Source organism: Stegodyphus dumicola, chromosome 3 (assembly GCF_044657685.1).
Source record: "Stegodyphus dumicola isolate Sdum_Otavi_A_Nest chromosome 3, ASM4465768v1".
Classification (NCBI taxonomy): Eukaryota; Metazoa; Arthropoda; class Arachnida; order Araneae; family Eresidae; genus Stegodyphus; species Stegodyphus dumicola.
The window spans coordinates 235,074,463-235,102,173 of record NC_140770.1 but is presented as its reverse complement, the minus strand read 5'-3'; the positions used below and the strand labels follow the sequence as shown (position 1 = coordinate 235,102,173).

Sequence of the window (27,711 nt, the reverse complement as noted above, 5' to 3'; positions counted from 1 at the left end):
CACCGATTTTAATTGTTGTTTTGAAGAAATGATGTGTTTGCGAATTCTTGATTCCAATTCTTGCCAAATATTCTCTATGAGATTTAACTGTGGAGATTGTGGGGGTGTTTTTATTATTTCAGGACAGTTATACAGCAGCCAGAGTCTAACGTTCAAAGCACTGTGCTTGGGGTCATTGTCCTGGTAGAATTTAAAATCGTTATGAAGGTTCAATTTTCGTGCTGAAGATTTCAAATTTTGATTTAAAATGTCAATATACTTGTACTGATCCATTATACTGTCAATAAAAACAAGATTACCAACTCCAGCGGACGACATACATCCCCATACCATAACTCCTCCTCCACCATGTTTTACTGTTGGCACCAAGTTCTGTTTGCGAAATTCTTCCCTAGGTTTTCTCCACACCAAGATTCTACCGTCAGAACCAAATATATTAAATTTACTCTCCTCAGCAAATATAACTTCATTCCAGTAATCAGAATTCTTATTTATGTTGGATTTTGCGAAAGCCAGTCTGAGTTTTCTATTCTTTCCACTTACGAAGAATTTTTTCCTGGTTGCTCTACCGTGATATCCAGTAGATCGAATTACTCTTCTAATAGTCTCAGAATTAACAATTACTCCATATAATGCTTGTAAATCAGCAGCAACTTTAGGAGCACTCATTCTTGGATTTTTTTAAAATATTTCGAACAATAATTCGCTTTATTCCATTGGATAGCTTTGATGGTCGGCCAGGTCTTCTTTTATCCTGAATCATATGATTCTTTTTATATCGTTTAATGATATTGAAAACTGTTGAATGACTCAGGTTAACTGTTTCAGTATTTTCTCTATTAGATTTTCCACGTTCAATATGCAAATTAATAACTAATTTTCGAATTCCAGGCAAAGTTTCTTTTCGTTTAGCATTCATGGCTGCACAGAGCTAAAAAACACAAAATTTCCAAAACAAACTGGAGAGAAATACTGCAGACGATTTTATAAATTATTGGCAATTGCTTTTGAGTAAAAATAAATACCCCAAAAAGATATTTTTATTACTTACTTCAGACGATTTTTGTTGCATAGTACGTAGTGTCCCATCACTTAAGTGAGCCATTTTCTGCTCCGTTCTAAACAATTGTATTTTTATTAAATTAATATTTTAATATTTTGAGAAAATGTATGTTATGTAATAATTGTTACTAAATTTAAGTATGAAACACACCCACAAAAAATTTTACGTGTTTTTTAAATTTATTTTATTGCAGTTTCCTTTTGTAAAGCACAAGTGTCCCATCACTTTTTTGAGACACTGTAGGTCTTGATTTACGAGCCGTCTGAATGGGCAGTACGGTAGACGATCAGAGTTCGATCATACCGCCTCTGTCCTCTGAAAGTTGAAAAAGCTCACCTTCCCGAGACCGGTGATACTTGAGGGCTCACAGTAGAAGTTTTAAATCTCTTATTTCGGTGTTTCGTTTTTCCTTATTCCTTAATTTACTTCAGTTTTTATTTATTTTAGTTTTTAGAGAAGCTGAGAAACCCCTGCATCCAGAGCCGTTAAGTCTCCGCGCAGCACATATTGGGAACCGCTGATACAGAACTTAGATGAATTTTGATCAGCTAGTAAAAACTGTGCAGTTAATCTAGGTAACAATTCCCAATGAACTCAAGATTAATACGAACGCGCTTTAAAAAAATCTAGGGAAAGAAATAATCCATATCATAATTAACATAAAAATGCTATGTACTTTTGTTTTCAAGGAGTTTAATCTAGAGAACAAATTCATTTGGTTTCGTAATTTAAATTAGTAACGAAAACAAAATGAGCTGCGTCCATCGTAAACCTACACTGAAGCTTTATATTAGAGGAATGCATTATATTCAGGACACTGATAACTTTTCATATTCCTAAGACGAATATGGCTCCATAAGATTATAAGGTATTGTTGGCGCATTTTACGCCAACGAATCTCGCCAAATTATCGCCTCCTACGATTGAGGCAACAGACTGAAAGAAGAAATCTAACCGGTCTGACGTGAGCAATTACTTGTAACCGAAGCTCACAATTAAATTGTATTTTGCTTCACTGTAAATATTTGTATATGATGTTTTTCTAAATAAAATAATTAAAAACGAAGCAGTGAAGCTGGTCCGTCGATAAAAATAACCTTTAAGAAAAATAAGTTTACTCATCTGGCTCCGTCGACACTGGAGCGTACTTCAGCGGTATGATATATTAATGAAAAGCAAAGCATCCCTAAAGGGCAAAATAACTAGATTCGAAACTTTTGTGCAAACTGCAAATAGTGATGTGGACTTAGTTGAACTTAAAGTTAAACTAAAGAACATTCAAGCTCTTCAAAAGAAAATTGATGAACTACGAAGTGCGTGCTACGCACAAAGTGAAATGAAAGATGATGATCTGACCAAAATTGATGACGACTTAAACCAATGTGATGATCGTCTGGAAAAATTGGAGGTAAGAATTGAAATTCTCATTAATTCTTACAATAAGTTAAATTCTGCAAAAGCAGTAAATGTTGCTGAAAGTAATGTAGATGAAAATTTTCAAATCAAAACTAAAATCCCAGCGTTAGTTTTGCCTGAATTTTCAGGAAAATATGAAGAATTTAGTTCATTTAAAACTCAATTTGATGATTTAATTACAAATAATGTTCAGCTGAGTCATTCACAGAAATTATATTATCCAAGATCTTGTCTTACTAATGATGCTAAGCATCTAGGTAGTAACTTTGATAATTTTGAATCTTTGTACAATGCTTTAGAATCTCGCTATGATAATGAACGTCTGATTGTTGACATTCATGTGCAGAATATTTTAATTTTGAAAAGATTCAATCCGAAAATGCGAAAGATATCAGAAGTATGATTGATTGTATACAAAAGAATTTACGCGCTTTGAAAGTATTAAAATATGAACAGAACAAGTTATGTGATGTTTTTCTAATAAATATTCTTCTTCAAAACTAGATAAAGAATCTAGAAAAAATTTTGAATTATCTCACAAATCGAAAGTAGGGTACTTTTCCGTGTCGCCGGCGCAAATCTCGCCAAGACTTTATTGGCGACAATACACAGTATACACATAAAAAATGTTAACATATGTTAGTTCTAAGAAATTTTTATTTTGAAGGCATAAACATTTTAATATCGTTTAAAATTTTGTAAAAAGACAATAAATAAAAGACAATAAATTTGTAAAGACATTAATTTAAGAATATACTACGCTTTCATGGTACTAGATCCTGATTTTCCGTTTCATATCACGTGACCCCAAGTGATTTCATCTCACGTAAACTACGATATAAAAATCTAATTTTCTCAGTAATTATCTACATTAATTTCAAGTTAAATCTTAATTCAGATCACAAATTTAAATGCAAGAATTATTTCAATTCGTACGAATAGCTTACTCGGAAATTATGTGAAACCGCAGTGCTTTACTTCACTAGTGCATTCTTATTAGAATTGAAGAATTTAACCCTTGACTTTGCCTTCGGGTGAGCGGTGTGATTGCTTCCTAATTGACTTAATTACATAAAGGCATAAAAGTGAACTATCTGGTTAAACTTATATGTAATTGTATGCCAGTATTGAAAGAAACAATCAATCTGATAAGAAATGGCTGCGACGTGTTTTGAAAATGATTCGTAAAAGGTTACTAGCGAGGAATTGAAGTTGGCATCGGTTGTACCATTTTTGGCGACTTTATTCCTTGCGCCGGCAAAATGGAAAAGTACCGAAAGTAGTTCCAACATTTGACAAGTTTATTAGATTTTTGGAACAGCGTGAATCAGTTTTGTTATCTATAAATAGAAATATTACACCCGGAAGTAGGGTTAATATAAACAAGAATTCCACTCCTTCCCATAAATCGAAGGTTCTTTTGACAAATGAAAATAAAAATAAAAACTGTGTTGTGTGTAGGAGCCTTCATCCTATTTTCCTTTGCGATACATTCTTAAAGTTAAGTGTTCATGAAAGATTAAAATTAATTCGTTCACATAAACTCTGCGAATTATGTCTAAAGCAAAATCATAAGAAAAGTCAGTGTCTCTCGAAATTTAAATGCGCTTGCGGGGAAAAACACAATAAATTAATATGCATGGATAATGAAGGTCATTCGAAGACTCCTTGTCGCTCGGTGACGCCACTTAGACAAAACAAAAGTGAGCTCGATGCCGCCGCTGGAAAAGGTGACTCAGAATTGAAAGCGTTGAGTGTTTTAAGTAACAAGAATAAACAAAAAAGAAAAAGTGTACTTTTTTCTACTGCAGAGATTTATGTCCGTAACGCCAATAATCGAAGAATAAAAATCCGTGCGATTTTAGACAGCGCATCTAATATATGTGTTCTTACAGATAAAATAAGTGAATGCTTAGGAATAAAAAGGGAGAAAATTAAAATGCCTGTTACAGGTCTTAATGGATCAATTCAAAATATTAAATGGAAAGTGAATACATTTATTTCAAATGAAGAATGTACCTTTAATGAACCAGTTGAATTCTTGATTGTAAATAAGATAACAGGACTAACTCCGTGTACTACGTTAGATATTTCGAAAGTAGAAATTCCACAATTTTTAAATTTAGCTGATAAATCATTTTATGAAGCTTCAGAGGTACATGCCCTTATAAGTGCTGATTTATTTTTTAAGGTTTTGAAAAATAATACGTATAAAATAAATGATGATTTATTGTTTAAAGAGTCTGAATTCGGATGGATCGCATGCGGGAAACTTAACGAAATACAACCTTCTTATCAGGGACATTGTTTTCTTGTGCAAAATGACTCTCTTCAAAATACTTTAAAACTTTTCTTTGATTTAGAGGGACTTGGTATTCGTGATGATCCAGTTTTGCATGAAAAGGATCAGGCAATGGAAATTTTTAATGACACCGTTGAATTTAAAAATGGACGTTATGTAGTACAATTACCTTTTAGGAAACATTATGAAGAATTATCTGATAATTATTCCTTGGCGCGGCAGCGTTTTCAGAATTTGTGGAGAAGATTTAGTCATGATCCTGAGTTACATCAACAATACCGTGAAATTATTTGTGATTATTTAAAAGAATGCATAATCAGCATCGTAAATCCTGATACAAAAGAAAATGCTTTAAATAGGCCTATATATTATTTGCCTCATCAGGCTGTGCGGAAAGAAGTAGTTTAACGTCGAAAACTAGGATCGTCTTTGATGCGGGTAGTCATCCAAATAATGAACTTTCTTTAAATGACTGCTTGTGGCCAGGGGTTAACTTAAATCCAAATCTTTTGGATTTACTAATTAATTTCAGATTGAACAAAATTGCATTTTGTTCAGATGTTAAACAAGCTTTTCTGCAGATATGCCTCTCTGATGAACATAAGGATGCAGTTCGTTTTCTTTGGAGTAGTGATGATCCAAGTGTTGATAAAAGGCCCAATTTACAGATTTACCGTTTCAATCGAGTAAATTTTGGGGTCAGTTCGAGCCCATTCCTGTTAGCAGCTACTATTAGACATCATATTAAAAAATACAAGGAAGATTTTCCCGAAACAGTTGAAATTTTAGACCAGTGTTTTTATGTAGATGATCTCATTTCTGGAAGTGAGGATTTTGAAGAAGCACTTGAAGTATCTAAAAATGCCAAGAAAATTATGGAAGAGGCTGGAATGGTCCTCAGGAAGTGGATTAGCAATAATGCTGAATTAATGGAGCAATGGAAGAATGAAGAATTTGATACCTATCCTGCAGACGCTACTCTCAGCTTGGGCGCACACCAAACTAAAATCTTGGGACTTTCTTGGAAGACGCACGAAGATTATTTAACTATGGATACTAAAAATCTTTTGGAATTTCTTTCTATGGACAAAAATACGAAACGCTTCTTACTTCAAGCAATAGGGAAGATATTTGATCCTTTAGGATTAATTTCGCCTTTCACCATTCGAGTTAAATGCCTCATCCAAGATCTCTGGAATGAAAAAATTCAGTGGGATGAACCTTTACCAATTTTTGAATGATGAACTTTTCCATTCCTTTTCAATTTCCTTACCAAAGGAAATTGAAAAGGAATGGAAGAAGTGGTGTGCTGAACTTCATCACTTAGAAAATTTGAAAATACCTAGGTTGGTTAATGATTCTGCATCAAAGGAAGATACTGTTGAAATACACAGTTTTTGCGACGCAAGTAAAAAGGCATATGGTGCTGCCATATATTTGAAGGTGAAGACACTCAGTGGAATATCGGTGAAACTCCTAACTTCAAAAAGTCGTGTGGCTCCATTAAACGGTGTAACCTTACCAAGATTAGAACTATTGGGTGCTCTAGTTGCAGCTCGTCTTAGTTCTAAGGTGAAGAGAATCGTGAATCTGAAAAGATCTTCTGTTGAATACCATTGGACAGATTCCAGGATTGCACTTTTTTGGATAAATGGTGCAAAAACTCGATGGAAGCAATTTGTGGCAAACCGAGTGAACGAAATCACCAGCTTGACAGATCCCAACTCTTGGCATCACTGTGCAGGTAAAGAAAATCCTGCCGATCTTCTCTCACGTGGAATGAATGCTGATTACTTGATGACAGATTCTAGATGGTGGACAGGTCCAGAATTCTTGATGCAGCCTGACAGTTTCAAGAACTTTCAACCATTTATTCCTGAGATTGAAACCATCGAACAAGTCGAAAAAGAAACTTTGCGGCGAGAAAGGAAAATTCCTTTTGAAGATGAGACTTGTAAAGAGACAGCCCTGCTAAATGACAGCTCTCAACATTTTATTGTGGACGACCTCTTAGAACTTTCAAACAATTATTATAAAATTAACCATGTTTTGTCTTATATTTTCAGGTTTATTTCCAATTGCAGGAATAAGGTAAAAAACACAGGACCACTGTCAGTGGAGGAGGTAAGAGAAGCCGAAGAAGTGTTGATTAAGCATGAACAACGAGTTCTCCTTGAAGGAAAGAAACTACCAAGTAACATTTCGAATTTATTTCCGTTTTTTGATGACAAAGGAATAGTACGTGTAGGAGGAAGGCTGAAGAATGCTTCAGTGCCATATTCTCAAAGACATCCTCCTATTTTACCTAAGGGTTCAAGATTAAGTAAAATTTATTTTGAAAGTTTACACAGGAAATTATTTCATGTTGGACCACAAGGTCTGTTAAATGCAGTGCGCTTGAAATTTTGGCCTTTAGGTGGCCGTAGTCTCGCACGTAAAACAGTACATCAATGTGTAACGTGCTTTAAATGTAAGCCCACTCTTTCTTCACAAATTATGGGTAATTTGCCTAGTGAAAGAGTTAATGTTGCAGCTCCATTTTCTATTACAGGTATTAATTTATGTGGCCCTTATTTAGTGAAATTTAAAAATCAACGTAAAGGTATTCTGAATAAATTGTATATTTGTATTTTTATATGTTTCGCAACAAAAGCCATCCATCTTGAGACATTAACAGATTTGACTTCTGATGCTTTAATTGCAACACTTAAACGTTTTACAAGTAGACGTGGCAAATGTTTCAAAATTTATACTGACAATGCTACTAACTTTGTTGGAGCGAATTCAAAATTGAAAAAATTTTATAAGCTCATTAATTTCCCAGACAAAGAATTAGCTAATCATTTTTCGCAAGAAAATATAGATTGGAATTTTATTCCACCCAAATCGCCTCATTTCGGTGGACTTTGGGAAGCTGGGATAAAATCGGTGAAGTACCATCTTAAACGTACGATTGGCAATTTTCATTTCACTTACGAAGAATTCGAAACGATTGTCATTCAGATAGAAGGAATATTAAATTCGCGACCGCTTACTCCTCTTTCTAGTGATTCAGAAAGTTTCGAAGTTCTGACGCCAGGTCATTTCTTGATAGGGCGACCTATAACAGCAATTTCTGGGCCGTTTTTAACGGATTTAAAGGAAAACCGCTTAAGTCGTTGGCAAAAAACTACAAAAACTATACAACTTATTTGGAAAAGATGGAAGTCTGATTACTTGAATACTTTACAGTCTAGATCAAAATGGATGGTTGAAAAAAATGATCTGATGATCGGCCAAATGGTTTTGATTAAAGAAGATTTTCTGCCAATTAACAATTGGCTTTTAGGGCGAATAACATCATTGTACCACGGTTCTGATGGAAAAGTCCGTGTTGTAAAAGTTCGTACCAAAACAGGGGACTTTAAAAGGACAATTAATAAAATAGCTGTATTGCCTATTGAAGTTTAGCAAGTTGTGAATTATGTTACTCAGTTGTTAGTAATTATATTGAAAATTATTTTTCTCAATAATTTTGTATTCATGTTTTGTTCACTTATTTTATATTTTTCTATACATATTTTATATTTGTTTACATGAGTAACTGAAACTTTAATACTGGTATTTCATAATTAAATTTATGTTAAGTTCTTGCATGTGAACATAGCAAGGCCGGGCGGGATGTTGGCGCATTTTACGCCAACGAATCTCGCCAAATTATCGCCTCCTACGATTGAGGCAACAGACTGAAAGAAGAAATCTAACCGGTCTGACGTGAGCAATTACTTGTAACCGAAGCTCACAATTAAATTGTATTTTGCTTCACTGTAAATATTTGTATATGATGTTTTTCTAAATAAAATAATTAAAAACGAAGCAGTGAAGCTGGTCCGTCGATAAAAATAACCTTTAAGAAAAATAAGTTTACTCAGGTATTTCTCCCGCCTTCTTGTAATGCCTTCGTAGTGTAGTGGTTAGCACGCTCCACGCGTAATCGAGAGGTGCGTGGTTCGAGTCCCGACGAGGGCATTGCTCATTTTTCATAATAGGATAACTTCCTAACCCTGTAGTGCCATTAACTCAGTTTGGCGGAACAGGTTAAGTAAAGTGACCATATCTCTTCTGCTTCGAAATAACTTAATTGTCTGTACAAAGTCATGAATTATCGTACGTTGAAAGGATTTCATATCATATAGCTCTTCTATCAAAACATATTTCACATAAGAATCTCATCACTATACCTTCCAGCAATTTAGTAATCAAAGTGGAAGAGAAATGCGCCAATGTAAAATTTAAAATTAGGCAAAAAAAAGAACATTCGTTGGCAAAGATTCCAAGTAAAACTGCTTCGCAGACGACAAAGCACAGGTACCTCTTCATCAGAAGCAAAATTTTGCACTCCCGCTTCTAATTTTTCATCGATTGATCATATGCCTATTGATTATATGCTTCTAAATTCTGAAACCTCACATGCCAGTAATTCATATCTACATAATTCATAATTTATAAAAATTGCCAAAGTCCCTAAATGAGATCAAAGCAGATTATAAATTTTTTAAATGACAGAAAATGTCACTAAGTAAGAGATGGATTCATCAAAAAGCGTGGTGTTGATTTTAGTCAACCATTTAAAATTAAATAATAATAATAATAATAATAAAATCTTAGTTTAGCGAAATTTTGGATAACTCTGTCCCTTTCAAGAGCAATCAGACACAAGTTCATCTTCTTTAGCAGCAAAACAATTTCTCCACACTTTTTTACCTTCTGTAAAAAGATTTCTGGGGGAAAAAATATACGCTATAATAAGGCTGCTCGTTTGCCAATTTAAATCTTAGATTGGCATGTTCTTGTCCGATTTGATTATGTAAATCATTAAAAAGGAATCTGTTTTCCTAGTTTTACAAAAGTCTGCTCGACCAATCAAGTAAGCGGTGTTGGATTATGCAAGTCGCATTTTCAAACCAATTCAAGATCATGTGACAAATTTTGTGAACGCGATTATGATGAAACCTATGAGTTTTCTATAGATGTAAGGGATGCCCTCCAATTATTAAGATTAGGGTTACAGAATTGTTAATTAATCCCAGAAACATTATGAAGAGTTTATAAATGAAATTGAGTAACATTACTTGCAGACATTCTGCTAATAATGACTTTCTTCCTAATTAAAATGTGAAATGTTTTTAGATGCATTTATATTAATTTATTTAAATTCCATTGTTATTTTGAAGGGCATCGTTTCTTATCTCTTAATGCTATCATTCGGTTAATGTTTTTAAAGTAGCTGTGGACAAATGTGATAACATTACTGTCTTTATATTTGCAATCTCTCGGTGGATCGGATAAACGTATTAAAATATAACTTCGACATTTCCCCAGACAGATTAATCCTCAACTCCTAAATCATCTTTCCAGTTGAAAAAAGTAGTTAAATTTAATACAATTTTTGAAGCACATGCATAAATGGCACAATCTGCCACTTGCAAATCTAATTTTAAAAATAAACCGTTCATTTCCAGTCTTAGATTTGGTTTATTTACGGCAAAGCACAGGAGGGCTACCTGCCTAAGTAAGAGGGATGCTTTCATGGACTAAAGAAAACTGGCTTCTCCATGTTAACAGAACAGAAAAGAGCATCTTAAGCCTCCAAAATAATAATAATAATAATAATAATAATAATAATGTGATGTTTATTCTAATACCAACGTTATTGTTTAAAAAAACCTGGTTGGGCTCAGCTTTTAACTTTTTTAAATAAGAACGTTGGCAACGTAACTGGAGTAAGGTTTCCGCTTTGAAAAGATCGTTGATCTGGACAAATACACATACATTGATGATGTCATGAAACTATTAAATGAAAACCCATAATGTTAGGTTCCTAAAGAACCTTCAGCTTCTCATCTTACGAAAGTTACACAGAAATTAGGACTTCATATATTCCAAACTCAGTTTCTAACATTTACAATGCATAAAATATATTTGTAGTCCTCTCTAAATTTAAGATATTTTTCTCCAGAGCTTAGTTTTAGTTTCTTTTGAAGTTAAATCACTGGTAACTAAAGTTCTATATAGTTGAGTGAGCATTAAAACATCTTGAAACCAGTCTTCAAAAGTTTCATTTCACACATACCGAAATTGAGGAGTTGACATTAAAATTTCTTTGAGTCATATTCACTTCGTTTTTCTAAAATAACAACTATCGCCAAATTGAAAAATCTGCTAAGGATAATCCATTTAGCCAGCACTTGGTAATAATTAAATGCATTATTTTAATTTCAAATTATTTGAAAAAAAACTATAATTTCGGTTTTAGATTCGCTACTTTAACGACACATTTGTATTTTTAGGCGATAATAAAGAAGATTTAACCAAGATCATGTATTCAATCTATCCAGATATCCACTTCACTTCCGAAATTTAATCTGATAATTCCATACCTTTCACTGAACTTTTAAGTAACCGCATTCAGTTTGATTCCACCATTAATGTTTACCACAAATCTTTTTTTTTTTTTGTTCGTTTGCCTCTCCATGCTAAATCATTTGATCATACTAAACAAAAATGGCTGCTTTTTTTTACGTATATTCTCAAAGTCTATTCTTCGGAATTTTTGCATTTGAAATAGGTTGCCAATGACTGGATTTTCTCTCTGATAGATACTGTATTACAGATAATTACAAAACTAACGAGAACTGCTTTGAGATTGGCTTCATGAAAGAATTTCTAATGGACGAAGCCCGTACTCACACTTTGGTAAAAAAGAAAAAAAAAATAGGGAGGGTGCGAGTCAAACGTAACTTGTTAGCTCACCCTGCAATCAAAAATTAACAGCATTTAATTGTTTTATAACAATAAACACTGTATGCTCAAGAGAAAACACTAAATAGTAACAAATTATCTGCATCATTACTAAAAACACGATACATTTTCTGCAACAAATTATATTTGAGAAAAAGCATTAAATGATGAAATTTAAGAGTAAAAATATGTTAGTTTCTTTTCTATGGACTACAGTGTGCTTCTTCAGTGTGCATGGAACTTCAGTGTGCATGGAACTAGCATGGAACTTCTACAGTGTGGCAAATGTCTCTTTACATCTGAACTAAACGCGTGTAACAGTGTAAGAGGGTAAGATGTTTAAGATTTGAATCTCCAGTTCTGATCGTTGATATGGCAGTGCTTCCTTCACACGTGAATTCCAACATGAATGCCACGTCACTGCCCGAAGAGGAAAATAAAGTCTGCGTGTTGACAAGTTCATTGTCTCTGTGCTTGTCTATAATGGCATTGTCTATAATGGCAGATACCAGTGACTTCACTTTGGAAAGGAGCACTTAATGATATGTGTGTGGGTCTGTGAACGGAAGCACAACAACAATAATTTGACACCGTGGATAGGTTTCGTGAACGGTTCGATAAGGAGACTCTATGCCGCCAGACTTGAGGAAGAAGAAAATTTGGGTGGGGATGATTGAAGAACATATCTTTATTCTATACCTTCTTTGAGGCTTTCGTGATCCAGGTTACTTATCTGGAAATGTTAATGACTGACTGCTTCTACAGCTGCAGAATTTCGACATCAACGACACTGTTACTTACTATCGGAACCTCCCACCTACTTCGCACTTGCTGTTCGTAAACACCTGAATGAATTGTTCCCTGGCCGGTGGATAGGACGTGGGACCCCTAATTCACCAGCCCCTTATCGTTGGCCGTATCGAAGGATGGACATTATGATATCAGACAATGCCCTGTGGGGGAATCATATGTCAGGAAGAAGCAGTAAGAGGACAATGATGCTTTGCGAGCAAGTGTGCTTGTTGCTTTCCAGCATAAGATACGTAGATATTGATGCTCTGTAGTAAAGTGTGCTTGTTGCTTTCCAGCATAAGATACGTAGATATTGATGCTCTGTAGTAAAGTGTGCTTAAAGATTTCCAACATTTGGCACCGCAGCTGCTACAGCGGGTGAGTAGGGCATTCAGGCGTATCAAGCTGTGCGGTGATAATGGTGATGCGCATGAGGACATTTTGGAAAAATAATTGTAAGTGTTATTAAATTTGAAAAGAAATAATTGAAGGTGTAAAGGGTCTTTCTGCCCCCTTCCCTGTACTGTTATTAAATCCAAAAACGTGAAAATTCTGCTATATTCTCGCCGGGATTTGAACTCCGGATCTTCCGATTGCTATTCGGGCGTGGTATCATTAACATCACGAAAGCATAGAGAGGTTAAAGGCGAAATAATTTTTACGATTTTCACGTTATCAATGTCTTTAACGAAAACCTGGAAAATATTGCCCTACATGATACTCAAGATTTTTAATATTTTTAATGCAGCCTGACAACTAGACAGTTTCCACAATGCTGCTATTTGATGCGTCAAAATATCTTTACTTTATATTTTGAATTGTTAATAATATATCTAATTTAATTAGAAATGAATTAAAATTCCTAATATCTCTAACAGATAATTTTGAGATTTGTAGCTTTATTCTCAATAAAGAATGTCTCAGACCTCTTTTATCAATTTTTGTGACACATGAAGTTTCTCAGTAACTGATCAAAACAATCTGTAATTAAATATAATCCACTGTAGTTGAATTACTAAATTACTGCAGATACGTAGCAATAACTACTTTTTCAATATTTACCTAAGGAAGTCGCATTGAAGTAACTTAATTTGTACTAATTCAGAAGTCAAAGAACAAAAATCAGCGTTTTATTCTCAAATTTTCACAGGATTAGTTTCGATGGTTTTACAGAACCACCATCAACAGCTGCAAAAGAGCAAATGAACGAGATAGGATATAATGATCTAACATAAGAAAGCCTGGACAGAAATAAGCTAGTAGCGCCATCTGTTGATGAAACCAGAACTAAAACATAATTTCTTTAAAGGCCGAAGGCAAAGATGGATTGGAATTAGGATCGTTAACTAGAACAGAAAGATTTTTTTTGAATGTGAAATGCCTCTAGAAAATCCAGTTCTCCAATGGAAGATGTTTTTTGAATAATTTTGGGAACAGAAAAATTGAAAGTACGATTTTCGGACTAACAATGTTGAAAAACTTCTGTGTTTCCTTTTTTCTAACATATGCCTCATGTTTCTTGACGCGAAATTTTAAGGCCCTCTTAGTTTGGCCAAAGTAAATTAAACCATACTGGCAAGGAATCCTATAAATACCTCAGGAATTCGTATCCGGAATGGGGTCCTTGAGTATGGAACTCGGAATTTTATTGATGGGAGAATAAACGACCCGAAAGTTAAATTTCTGAAAAATATATGCAACTTTATAGCTAATTGATGGAAAGAAGGGAATGACAACAGAATTTTTATAATCTCCTAAAACAAGAGTGTGCCTTTTAGTGTGTTGAGATGAGAATTTTTTTAACTGCTTGATTAATAATGTTGGGTAAAAAGCCCCTGTCAATAGCTAATGCTTTTAAATAATTTAGTTCTTCATCAAGGGATAGTTTGGAGGAGCAAACTTGATGAACACGGAAAACAAAGGAATAAAATGAAGCTAACTTTTGTTTAGTCGGATGACATGATTTAAAGTGTGGTGGAATGCAAACCGATAAAGGTTTACGGTAAACACTAGTACTGAAGTTGGATGTGTTACGAGTGACCAGAATGTCGAGAAACGGAAGAGAATTGCAAGTCTCAGGTTCAAAAGTGAACTGAATAGCAGGATCAATAGAATTCATTGTCGAAAGAACTTTATTTAAATCATCTTTATTACCTTTAAACAAGGTAAATGTATCGTCTACGTCGTTTTCGTTATCTTGCGTTTGTATGTGTTTCGGAGCCGAAAACGGCTTACTTTTTGCTTTCTTTTTTGCACGTGGTGTTGCCGCCATTTTGTGATTGCATGGGTTTCGGCAAATACTTTTTTGCAATTTTGATGTTCTTTTTGTGTTTCGAATATTTGGATATTATGCTTTGCTTGTCTGATTTCATGTATTTTGGTTGCAAGCATTTTGTTTTCTATTCGTTTCAGTGTGGGATTTTTCTGCTGTTGTGTGCGTGCTTTATTATTGGTTTGTTAATTTCGTTTGATTTTCTGCATTGTTTATCATGCCTTCATCCGTTAATTGTTTCACTAAATTACGCCTGAAACGGCAAAAATTGCTGAATGATCTTGACTTTTTACTTAAGTGTAAATGTAAAAAATTGATCCCCAATTTCATTCAAATCAAATCTAATCAAAAACCTTCCAGTCGCGTTTCAAGAATTCTGTTAAACTGCAAGCTTGCCTTACTTCGGTCCATCATAAGAAATACACGTCAACAATTGTCCAAAATTGAACATGAGCTCTATAAGCTTCATCTGGAACTCGCTAATTCATATCCAAAATTCACTGCCCTTGAACAAAAGTCTTGGTCTAGAAAGAAGAATGCAGTTAACCGTCATAAAAACACCCTTGCAGTTAAATTCGAAAAACTTCTTTTACTGCCTTCTAGCAGTTCAAGTGGTTCAAGAAATCTTCCCGTTGTAAACATTAAGCCAATAGTTAATATTTCTAATGTTAGTTTATCAGAAGAACAAGAGAGAATGCTAAAATATAATTTTAACTTTTCACAAACTTGTAAACCCTCGATTCTAAAGATTTTGGCTGCTATCGAAAAAGCTTTCAAGTTTAGTAAAGTTTCAGATTCACAGAAAGAAATAATTAGGCATGTTATCGCTCATAATGTGAAATTCAATAATAAACCTTTGAAACCAGAACTAACTGCGAGAGAAAGACCTACAATGTGCGAAATTCATTCTAACCCGGATATTATGATTTCAAAGGCCGACAAAGGTGGCCAGATATTCGTCATGGTAAGAACATTTACATCGATGGTGTCACTAAACTCTTAAACGGAGGACCATATAATCCGATCCCTAAAGATCCTTCACCTTCGGACCTGTCAAAAATAAAAACTGCGATCAAATCTTCACAAATCATTTCAAGCAACTTAAAACATTCGCTTATTCCATCTGTTGCGAATTGTGCCAGATTATATGCACTTCCCAAAATTCATAAAAGTGGTATTCCTTTCAGCCCTACTGTATCAAATTTAGGTACTGCCTCGTATCCATTAGCTAAATATTTAGTTTCTAGATCTTCAACTCTATTAGACAATAACATTTACACCATAAAAAATTCAATAAAGTTTGTTAAAAAGGTTAAAAACCAGAGTCGTAGCTATGGTTTTCAGCGCTCAAGGACAACTGAAGATTTCGCGCCCCCTACTGCTTGCCAAGGATGGAAAACATTTAATTCTAGAATGTCGTAACATCAGTTTGGCGCCCCTTGGACTCTGGGCCCGGGGACAGATGTGCCCCTTCCTAGCTACGCCCCTGTTAAAAACATTTCTCCTAGAAATTTACTCATGGTTTCTTTTGATGTAAAATCATTATTCACCAATGCTCCAGTGGAGGTGTGCATTAAGATGTCTAGAAACCAGACTTCGCGAATTTCATTTTTCTTGCTTCGAAATTGATGAGCTAATTTCTCTCACTCTGTTTGAAACAAACACATTTTGTTTTCCAAAATAAATATTACAAGCAAACGTGGGATTAGCCATGGGAAGCCCCCTCAGTCCCATCCTGGCTGATATCTACATGCATTATTATGAATCAAAATTGTTTGAAACTTTAAACTTCCAGGCATGGTTCCGCTACATAGAGTGTACTTTTACCCTGTTTGAAGGTAATAAAGATGATTTAAATAAAGTTCTTTCAATAATGAATTCTATTGATCCTGGTATTCAGTTCACTTTTGAACTTGAGACTTGTAATTCTCTTCCGTTTCTCGACATTCTGGTCACACGTAACAAATCCAACTTCAGTACTACGGTTCACCCTAAACTTCATCGGTTTGCCTTCCACCACACTTTAAATCATGCCATCCGACTAAACAAAAGTTAGCTTCATTTTATTCCTATGTTTTCCGTGCTCTTCAAGTTTGCTCCTCCAAACTATCCCTTGATGAAGAACTAAATCATTTAAAAGCAATAGCTGTTGACAGGGGCTTTTCACCCAACATTATTAATCAAGCAGTTAAAAAATTCCCATCTCAACACACTAAAAGACACACTCTTTTTTAGGAGATTATAAAAATTCTGTTTTCATTCCCTTCTTTCCATCAATTAGCTATAAAGTTGCACATATTTTTCAGAAATTTAACTTTCGGGTCGTTTATTCTCCCATCGATAAGATTCCGAGTTCCATACACAAGGCCCCATTCCGGATACGAATTCCTGAGGTTTTTATAGGATTCTTTGCCAGTGTGGTTTAAATTACATTGGCTAAATAAGAGAGCCTTAAAATTTCGCGTCAAGGAACATGAGGCATATGTTAGAAAAAAGGAAACACAGAAGTCTTCTGTTGCCCAACATTGTTGGTCCGAAAGTCACATATTCAATTTTTCTGCTGCCAAAGTTATTCAAAAAACATCTTCCATTGGAGAACTGGATTTTCTAGAGGCATTTCACATTCAAAAAAAATCTTTCTGTTCTAGTTAACGATCCTAATCCCAATCCATCTTTGCCTTCGGCCTTTAAAAAAATTATGTTTTAGTTCTTGTTTCATCAACAGATGGCGCTACTAGTTTATTTTCTGTACAGGCTTTCTTATCTTAGAACATTATATCCTATCTCGTTCATTTGCTCTTTTGCTGCTGACGATGGTGGTTCTGTAAATCCATTGAAACTAGTCCTGTGAAAATTTGAAAATATAACGCTGATTTTTGTTGTTTGACTTCTGAATTAGTATTTGTTCGGCGTGTTATTGTGTCTTAACTTAATTTGTCTTTGTAGTCGCTTACTGCTACGTATTGAAACAAATCCGCAGTGAAAACAACTCGTTTACCTGGAAGAAACTCGGATCGAAGTGTCGAAATTTCAAAAATTCTAGCTATTGTATCCCTAAAGATTTGCAGATAACTTGAGCATGTCTGCAGGTCAATTTTCATAACACACTGACAATCTTAGGCTCATCCAAAAACTCGTGATTTTTCTTTTTTTCCTCTTATATGAATAAAAAATTGCGATGATTATACTCATCAGTTTCTTCCCTTTGTTTATGAAGGTTCTTTTGGTTTTAAAATGGGCTAACATATGTCTTTCTATTAATTGAGTATTGTTCGTGACTTACGATCTGGCTCTAGCAGAATAATAATTTGGTCCTTACTTGTAAGAAGGACGGAACAATCTCACTTAATTTAGATTAGTAGATTGGTTTATTCCTCTTGGCAAGTCAATTAATCTGCGATCAATGACAATAACTACTTTTTCAATACTTAAAATTTTATATAATGATATATAATAATAGCATAATTTATATAATAATAGCAAAAGAAAAGAAAAAATTTTAAAAGCCCTAAAAAAGTTAGTTTAAATTTTAATATTCCTAAAAAAGTTATACACATTTTTTAACTTTTAGTTTTCATCTTGCTTTATTCTAAAATTTCATGATTTCGTATGGTTTTTCAAATTAAATGTTTTTAAATAATTTTTGTCGGATTGTATAATCTTTCTCTTCTAATTTTTAAGTTTTATTATATATGTATGCATATACGTTTATATAATAAAACTTACACACACACACACACATATATATATATATATATCTGCATGGTACTCTTCTGTTATCGGAACCGGATTATGTAAATATGAACACAAATACACATACATATACTCCTATAAAGCACATGTACGATAAAATGCTGTTTCAATAATATTATATATTTGACAACATTTCAGATATACCATGTTACGTATAACTGATTCTATAGTTGATTTTGAAAAAAAAAAAAAAAAACTGTAAACAAATAATATTCATCTTTTAATATTTATGTATAAAATATTGGTTAAAGAATTACAAAGGCGTAATGTTTTTCACATTTTCTCACTCATAGTGAGAAATTAAATTTTACTAATGATTTAGACGTTTATTTCTGAAAAGAAAAAGTAATTTTGACAAGATATATTATTACATAATCGAAAAATAAAATTTTTTTCAAAGTTCATGAAGTGATGATATACTTATCAAAAATAGATCGATTTTCAATTGAAATGTTCAGCCCCCACCCTCCCAACCGAAGTCAGTAACGAACTTTAATGTAGAATTATTTGGTGTTTATAAAATTCGACAACAGTATCTAAACTAAGGCATTAAAAATTAAATTTCATCGCAGAAAATAAACCATTGACAACCAATAACAAAACAATTATGATCCATGAAAATTATTTTTACAAACAAGGACATACCGAATATAAAAATTGCTTTCTTTTACGTTCGCAATGTAGATTTAAAAAGACAAGAAACTGACGCTTTTAAATTTAGATTTAAACAATTTTGGGTAAAATATTTTAATATAAACGAAAAATAAATTTTCTGTGCAGAAATTGTTTTATGAATTTTGTACGAATCCTTGATTTTTAATACAGAATTTTAAATAAATATATTTAACTCACCTGATAACTTATATCATCTTGCTATAACCATATATACATTAAAATGTCAGACACTTTGATAACAATATATTTTTTGCTCTTCTCTTCCCCTAAGAGAAATACGGAAGGATTTTGCCAAAGAACTTCTCTCCGTGCTTTCCGAAACAGCTCTGCGAGGGTTGCAGTAGCGAAATAAATGAAATGGAAAGGCGATCATTCGCCAAACTAGTCGCCAATATGCCTAATGAATTTAACTCTCAGAGGCTGAACAGAACACAAAGCGTTTGTTTCATTTGAGGAACTTTGTTCTCAATAAGTCTTGAAGGATTCACTTTGCAACTCAAGCGTTCCTGTTTACGATGGTCGAAATGATAAATTAGGTTTAGAGTAACAGATTAGCGAAGGAATCTGATTTACTTTCGGAAACAAATAACAGTTTTATTTCTAGATATGGGAAATACTTTTAAGAAGTAATGCGAATAATATTAATAACAGAAAAAGAATAATTACGGGTTTGGTTCCACCCCATTGCAATAAATGAGTATCGCAATAAAATAAATCACGTAAAATTTTGGTTGGTTTTACGTAGAAAATTTTTCGCTGTGAAACACTTTAAGGCTTCATAACAAATAAATTATTATGCAATACAAATATTTATACAATATAAAATTATTATTAAATACAATATAAAATTATTTATTAGTATAAAATTATGTAATACAATGTAAAATTATTATGTAATACGAAATTGAAACTTTGTTACGTTGAACTAAGACTGACTTAATTTTTTAGATATTTTTATAAACGCTTAGTCTGCCCACTTTTGATGATGATATACATCTAGAATTTACTTGAAGAATTACTCAATGAAAACTGATGATTAACTCAAGGTTAATAGACAAACAAGGTTAGGCTCTTCCCAGAACTAACGTCACTTACTTAACAGAAATGGGAGAAACGAAGACAGTGAGAGTAGTTGCTTTTGAGGAGACTAGGAGTTAGTGATGAAACACAAGAGCAAATCTTGTAGTTTAGGAGGGGTGCAACCATGGAGGTAAAAAAGGAAAGGAGGGGCCAACCGTCACTAGAAGTGAAGCACTGCTTTGAAGCTTGGGTCACCAGATGGGGTGTTCTTTGTTTACATTCAGAAGCTCGCTTGACATTGTTCTGATATGATTTCGACACACGACAGTTCCATACAAATCGAAAAAGGGACACTTTCGCATGAAAGAAACTTTCATAGTGTGATGGATAATAGCAATTTGTATAGTTTAGTGACATTTAAGCAAAAATCACATCTTGGTTACTTTTCGATAACTAACAACAGCGATTTTGATTATGAATTTGTTTTATAAAAAAATAAGCCGTTGAACTACAAAAATATAGATTTTAAGAAAAATGTTATGCTTAAAAGAATGAAAAATACCTTACGGTACATTTAAAATTGTATACGTCTTTCGATACCCTTGATAGAGTATTCGCTACTTTTATTTTATTTTCCAAACACCAAAATGTTTTAAATTAAACAAATTTTTTTCACATCCATATGTTATTGTAACATGTACCTTTCAAAATTTTTTAGAGGAGAGGCTTTACTGCTGCTCATTTTAAACTCATAGTTTTAATTTTATATATCTGAAAAATAATCACTTTGGGCTTACACGTTTTACTTATTTGGGTTAATTAAAAATAAAATTACCATCAAATGCTGCAATCCTAGTCAAAGTTAATAAATATACACACAGATATGCCAATAAGTTAGCTTTCCCTTGATTTGGAACCACACATTTGTGTAAAATTATGTACAGTTTTACACAAATGTGTGGAACAGAAGAGGGATACATTTGCGAATTTGGCGGAAGTACCATGTGCGGTCAAGATGATGTGACCATGTGAACGTTCTACATCATCAAGACAGCTTATTAAGAATTTGAAAATAGGGTAATCGACGGAGGTGAAAACATTTGTATATCCTGCCAAAGGAGGTCCGATCATGAATGGTCCTCTTATTGTGTGTGTGTGTGATTATGGCAAAGCCTCGAGGGCTATCTGCTTAAGGGGAGGGATGCCTTCGTGGAGGACTTTCTAAGGGAAACTGGCTCGTATACACGTTACACATGGGGAAAACTACGAAAACGCCCATGCAGCCAGCCCGTTCGCGGGATTCGAACCTCGGACCGAACTACCAGTGTTCAGCAACTTTACCGCTCGGCCGCTGGTGGGCCGGTCCTCTTATTGATTCCAGATTGTTAAATGTTTCCCACGCAATCTATTTTTCTCGGTCTTTTTTTAAATGAACATTTGCTTGAAACTGATCCAGTGCATAACCACATTTTACATTTAATAAGAGCAATCATTAAACAATATTTGCAAATAAGATACGCTTATTTTTGCAAAAATGTTGTAAATAACTCAGTATCTATGCGTCAGTTGTATACAAAACTTATCTTATTTCATGGTCAGTGATTAATAGAGTTAGTTTTAAGGAAAAAAATAAAGTTTTCTCTCTCTTTTTTAAAATTTTATTTAGCAACATGTTTAGCTGATTACTAAATGTAATAAAAAATTATGAATGAAAAATCTTTGTTATTCAATACATATACTTGAGTAGTGGTCCTCTATTTTTGAAAGTTTCAAGACATGAAAAAGTGTTATAAATTGGTATATCAACATACTTTGTATATTATTACCTTATGGATTACCTCACAGTATGAAAATTTCAGGTAAGTGAATTTAAATCAATTAGTTGTTTTAACTGTTTAAAAAAAATGAAGCTATTATACAGAGTAAGGCAATCAAGATTGCGATTTGATGACAATACGGTTAATTATGTGAATTGGATAATTATTATTTATTATAATATCAAAGAATTATTAAACTGTGTAAAATTGCTAAAAGAGATACTGAGTGCTCTGCCAAAATTTATTTTCTAGAAGATTTGAAAAGTTTGAAACTTGATGGCTAAATGTAAATATAAAATTATGTATATTAAAATATTTGTAATTAGGCACATAGGTCAGATTAAGTTTTTATTAAATAGAGTAACGCATGCAAGGGCTATCTGCCTAAAGAGAGAGATGCCATCGTGCATCTGCCAAAATTTTTGGAATTTTGAAGAAAAACTGACTTTGAGTGGGTATTAAAAATAATGCATATAATTTTCATTCAAATTATATTCATATATATTTTTATGTAAAACTTTCGGGTGAATATATACATTTATATGTATATTTACGACGTAATTACAAAATATTTACATCCGAACGCGTCAAATCCCATTGAACTCAATGGTAAACGACCCAATGTTTTGGTCACCACGTAGGGATCGCCGGCACTTCAGAGCAGGGTACGGGAGAAACTTGTTTAGGGCTACTTCATCTTACTTCCTACCTCCAATGGGTGCAACTAGAAGAGCGGGAAATCTCAAAGGGTAAAGACGTCGTGCTGGTCTCGTGCCTGCCACCGATCCGACATCGATCTGCCTGATAAGATCTCCCTGTCTGACGCTATCTGTCTACGATCTCTGACTTACTGACTTCTTTTCACAATGAATGCTCAGTAGCCACCGCGTCTTGCCGGATTATGCCTATGATTGTTGCAACTCTTTTATGCCATTGCTTATCTTAGACTGCGTTTTGCGGCGCGCTTACTATTTTTAATTTTGATTTGGTTGTTAATCTATCTAGTTACCCCCAAGCTCACTTAGTTAGGAGTGAGTCAGGGGCCTGATAGATTTCCACCTGCTCATCCGTCTGCCAGAACGCCGTCGTGTGGGTCCGGTTCCGGGGCGCAGGATTTATGGCTTCCAAGCGTCACGATGGATGCGAATCAAACTATTGAGAAGCTAATTGAATTTTATAATATACAAATCAGAGAACTTGAAAAATCCAAACAATTAAATGGATCCTTTACTGATATTGAAGAGAAATTTTATTCATTTCTCATTAGCTCTCTGGGTATGATTAAGATTCTCAATGAGGAGAATCTTAAAAAATGCCAAGAGCAAATTAATGCACACCATAATCTTGATTCATGTGTTAATAACAATTCCCTTTCAGATAATGATAGAGGCCGCAGCCCTATCAAACTGCATGATAATTCGCCCAACAACACCGATGACGAAATAACACTTGATAAGGATATATCTTCGGACGAAGATATCACTTGTAAACGCAGAGGTGATCAAACGATTAGAATACGGAATTCGCACTTAGCTGCAAAAAAACTTAAACTAAGCATGAAGCATACAAATTCTTCACAACAAAAAGAAAATAAAAACCAGGAAACAAATAATACCACTAAAGACCAAACTAACGGCAACGCCACACAATCTTGTATTGAAACCATCAGTGAGCAAGCGGATAATCCGCTCATGGATACTACCAATCAGGAAGAAACTACTATTAATCTTGAAAACTCATCGACTGAATCTAATAATAAAAATCAAGAAAACAAATCTACTAAACTACCTCCCATCATACTTAAAGAGAATAAATACTCTTATAGTAAAATTAGGAATATTTTCAACCAGAAAAACTTCAAATTTATAGGCAATAGTATTCCTGATGGAATTAAAATTACCACCACAGACCCTGACACCTATAGGGCAATGGTCAAAATACTTAAAGATCTGAGGGTGGAACATCACTCCTACATTCTCCCCCAAGATAGAAAACTTAAAATAGTTATCAAAGGACTCCTCAGGAGTACTGAAACTGAAGAAATTAAAGAAGAACTTGAGGAACTTAATTTCCAACCCGAGGAAATTAAACAAATGACTAAAAGAAGGAATGGTGAAGTAACTAAACTCCCCTTATTTTTAGTAACATTACCTAAAAATGAAGCCTCTAAGGAAATTCATCAAACAAAATACTTATGTGGATTAAGAATTAATGTAGAAGAGTACAAAGGTAGGCAAGGCCCTCTACAATGTTTCAAATGTCAGGGCTTTAACCACACTCAGATCGGATGCAATTACCAACCTCGATGCGTCAGATGTGCAGGTTCGCATGAATCTCGAGACTGCCCTGACAAAAACAATAAGGACAAACCGCTGCTCTGTGCCAATTGCGGTCAAAATCATACTTTCAGTTTTAAAGGGTGCATTAAATTCCCTAAACCAAAACAAGAAAAACCAAAAACATTTCAAAGCCGCATAATTGAAGGTAAATCATATGCACAAACCCTGGCTTCTGGTACTTTCAATGAAACCATCAGTGAAGCGAAGAAAATTTTCTCTGATCTCGCTGAACTAGTTTCCATCATTAAAAGCGCAGGATTCCTGCAAATCACCCAACAAATTAAACAGATTAATACTACCAATGAGGAGAAGAATACTAATGCCAATTTAAATAATGGGTCTTAACACTCTTATTAAAGCGCCCATACAAATCATGATTTGGAATGCCAACAATATCCTACATAAAATTCCGGAGCTTCAAAATTTTCTTCTCACAAAAGACATCGATATTGCATTAATTACCGAAACTCATGCAAATTCCAGTAAACGGATGAATATACCAAATTATCGGTGTTACCGGTGCGACAGGCTTAGTCATAGAGGTGGAGGGACTGCAATTTTTGTCAAAAGCTGCCTGCAATCCTGCCTTATTAAAGAAGATAGATCAAACAACCATGAATTACTCACGGTTTCTGTTTTACTGCCCTCATACGGCGTTACCTACTTTAGCTCTCTTTATAACCCACCGCATAACCCACTTGATGAAGAAATTCTGAAGAACATTCTCTGTACTGATGACATTAATTTTCTGGCCGGAGACCTCAATGCTAAAAGTACTGACTGGGCCTGCAGACAGACCAACAGCAATGGTACTGCACTCAAAAACTTCATTACAAACCATCCTGTTTATTTATATGCTCCAGACAATTACACCTACCTTCCTGAGAATGTCAGAGAAGGAGATATTCTAGACATTCTCCTCACTAATTCTTCCATACCTATTTTTATTGAATCTACTATAGATCTCACCTCTGACCACATTCCAGTAATTGCCACCCTTGGAACCAAAAAAATTGCTAATGACAAATTTATCAATAAAACTGACTGGAAACATTTTTATGAATTTCTTGAAAATAATCCACCAAAAATAGGCAGCCTCAAAACTATGTATGACATTGAAGTCGCTATAGATACACTCACCAATAGTATTAAAGATGCCTACAATTTTGCTACGCAGAAGATCCCTGCCAACAAATTCCCAGAGATTCTCCCCCACAGCATCAGAACTCTCATCAAAGAAAGAAACAAGCTTAGGAAACGTTGGAACCTATCTTGGGACCCTCATATTAAATGCGAACTCAATAAAATTAATCGATTAATTAAGAAGAATATAAATAACTACAAGAATGAACAATGGCAAAATAAAATCCAAAGATTCAACGAACCCGGCAATGAATTCTGGAGCTTTGCAAAGCGACTCAGAAATAATCCCATGCAAGCAAACCCATCAAAAAAGATGATAAGATTGCAATCACAAATAAAGACAAAGCTACCCTGATGGCGGAACATTTTGAGAAACAATTTATCCTGAATGAGACTCCTTCAGATCCTGCTTTCACGTACGATGTCAGGTATTTTGTACAGGATTACATCAATAGCCCCACCGCAAGACTTAATACTGAATTTACTAATCCTAAAGAAGTCATTGATATTATTAAGCATCTTAAAAATAGAAAAGCTCCTGGTTATGATGAAATAAATAACATCGCCATTAAAAATCTGCCTTATAGTACCATCTCTAAGCTCATTAGTATCTATAACGCATCCCTGGACAAGTCCTACTTTCCTATGAAATGGAAGATTGCTAAAATCATACTCATTCCCAAGCCAGGCAAGGACTCCACTTCTCCCGACGGCTATCGGCCCATCAGCCTACTGCCCGGACTTGGCAAGATCTTAGAGAGAATCATTCTTAATAGAATGCAGCAATATATCAGCAGGCTTCCTCCAGAACAGTTTGGTTTTAGGAAAACTTTATCCACCACCAAGCAGCTTGTCCGTTTAGTCGAATTTATTGGCAGTGCTCTGCACAACCATCAGAAAGTTGCACTACTCATGCTTGACGTGGCCAAAGCTTTTGACCGCGTCTGGCATGAGGGGCTCATTTTCAAGCTGATCAAACTCAACTTCTCTCCGGAAATGACCAAGTTAATATACTCTTTTATTAAAAATAGAAAATTTTATGTCTCCTTCGGCCAAGAAAATTCCGATTTCAAATACATCCGTGCCTCTGTGGCCCAAGGCTCTATTCTAGGTCCCATTGTTTACTTATTTTATGTTTCCGACTTTCCTAATCAAGACAACGAGATAAATAGATTCCTTGGTTGCTATGCGGATGATAATGCTCTTGCAGTAAAATCCCTTAGCCCCAATGCAGCAATACTAAAACTTCAAAATATCATGCCCTCCATTGAACATTGGTGCAAGCAATGGAGAATTGTCATTAACGCTGAAAAATCTCAACTTCTCATTATAAGTCGAAATAGAAAGATGCACCAAATCATTACCAACGACCTTAAGCTCTTCGAAAAGAATATTCCTGTAGTAAATAAAGCCAAGTACCTTGGAATTACCATTAATAACCGACTCACCTGGACAGATCATATTAATATAATTAAAGGCAAGGCCTATGGCAATATGAAAAATCTCATGCCTCTATTAGGAAAGTTCTCTGATCTAAATCTTAAAAGTAAAAAGCATATCTACACGGCCATCATTAGACCCACCCTCTGTTATGCATCACCTGCCTGGGCTACCGTCAAAAATAAGGATATAAAGAAAATTCAAATAGTGAAAAACAAGTTTCTAAGACTCATCACTGACGCACACTTCTATGTTTCGAATGCAACTCTTCATAATGACTTAAAGATTGACTATATTAAAGACTACATCTTGAAGACTAATGATAAATTTTTCAACAAAGCACTAAACTGTCTCTTCATGAGTCACTTCCAAGTATTCAACTATACACCATTATCTGAGGACAGAGATCTGAGGCCCTGGGCGGCCCACCTCTGTGACCAAAATTTTCCAACTTAATTTTACTTGTACGTATCTGTATATATTATATTTTCTTTTGCAACTGTATCCTTATATACTAATCCAGATTTATGCATTTATTCCAGCCTTTTTATTCGTTTATTATTACATGTCAAGTATTTCTTTTAATTGTGTTGTACATATGTATTATATTTAATTTTCTTTTTATTTTTAGGAACTCTATTTTATTATGTATGCTGTATTCTTATATATCCCAGAATTATTATTTTATGCATGTATTTATGTTTATTTACTATTTTATTTGATTTATTCATATGCTTTATTCTATGTAGTTTCTCTTCAATCTTTGCCCATTTATCAGGAATGGATAACGCTTTCTCACCACCGCGCTCTCCAAATTAGTCTGATTCGCACACTGTGACGCAGGGTCACCCCCTTCTCTCTTGACCTTTAGTTACCACCACCTACCTGCAAGAACGACT

General features: G+C 34.2%; 1 protein-coding gene across 3 annotated transcripts in view; it reads right to left on the bottom strand.

The window, feature by feature from the left end:
• LOC146998292 (uncharacterized) overlaps positions 1-27,711 on the bottom strand; it is a 135,693-nt gene that overhangs the window by 12,814 nt on the left and 95,168 nt on the right. Inside the window, exon 1 of one of the 3 annotated variants that reach the window (XM_085813930.1) lies at positions 19,231-19,388. The exons of the other annotated variants lie outside the window; for them this stretch is intronic. The gene's annotated coding sequence lies outside the window, so the exon portion shown is untranslated. Of the gene's footprint in view, positions 1-19,230; positions 19,389-27,711 lie in introns of those variants that run through there. 3 annotated transcript variants of the gene reach the window in all.